Source organism: Octopus bimaculoides, chromosome 18 (assembly GCF_001194135.2).
Source record: "Octopus bimaculoides isolate UCB-OBI-ISO-001 chromosome 18, ASM119413v2, whole genome shotgun sequence".
NCBI lineage: Eukaryota > Metazoa > Mollusca > Cephalopoda > Octopoda > Octopodidae > Octopus > Octopus bimaculoides.
The window spans coordinates 54,676,913-54,677,947 of NC_068998.1; the positions used below are offsets into that span (position 1 = coordinate 54,676,913).

The 1,035-nt window shown below is 36.2% G+C and overlaps 1 protein-coding gene across 1 annotated transcript in view; it reads left to right on the top strand.

Moving 5' to 3' along the window:
- Nucleotides 1-9: 9 nt before the first annotated feature.
- Nucleotides 10-1,035, top strand: part of LOC106875913 (uncharacterized) — a 57,678-nt gene continuing 56,652 nt past the window's right edge. The window contains exon 1 of the mRNA XM_052974355.1: nucleotides 10-290. The gene's annotated coding sequence lies outside the window, so the exon portion shown is untranslated. The remainder of the gene's footprint in view (nucleotides 291-1,035) is intronic.

The following is a 1,035-nucleotide window of genomic DNA, read 5'->3' on the forward strand; positions in this document are numbered from 1 at the left end:
TATATGCACACACTGGAAAAAATACTTTTCCAGCTTCCCTAGGTTTCTTTCTTTTCTCTCTTTTATTTTTTTAAATCTTTCCTTGGACCTGTTCGTAATCGTCATAGCAGCTGTCGACTGAATAATTAATTCTTATTATTCCAGTTACTATGCTATAATAACTACTTGATTGTATCTAACTTTGTTTCTAGTCAGTCATTATGGCAGAGATGATAAGTTTTCGGTTGTTATGGAAGTATGTTACTAGCGGTCGGAGAACTCTGTGGCAGATATTGATCTGACACTCCAAGGTAAGTAGAACAACATATACAAATTTAATTTCTATTTGGTTTATCAACATACTCTGGCCATATTAATTTCAACGATAATAAAAATATATATATGTACTATCCATCAGTTTTCCTCCTTTGGTTATTAAATTATGTATTTTCCTTTCTTTTCTTACGAAGCCAAACTTTAAAGTCCTACTGATCACCTTCGCCGATCGTGTTTTTTATTATTCCTCATACAACAGTCACTGGACAACGGTCAGGGTTGTTTATGATGTTTTGTTTGCAAAGTGTAGTCGTAGATATGTTAGTAGTTCTCAGGTTTAGGGCACCAGACCTTAAGCATCTCGCATATAACGAATGTATACCTGGAAATGAATAACGATGCCACATACATACAGACATCACATGCATACACACACATACATTCATACATACACACACACATACATGTATACTCTTTTACTTGTTTCAGTCATTTGACTGCGGCCATGCTGGAACACCGCCTTCAGTCGAACAAATCGACCCCAGGACTTATTCTTTGTAAGCCTAGTACTTATTCTATCGGTCTATTTTGCCGAACCGCTAAGTTACGAGGACGTAAACACACCAACATCGGTTGTCAATCGACGGTGGTGGTGGTGGGGGACAAGTATGTATATATAACTTTTATCTTTTACTTGTCTTAGTCATTAGACTGCTCCATGCATCGACAATTATGTTCCTGAAGAAAAAAAGTTCTCCAAAATTTCCAATTTGTTTTTAC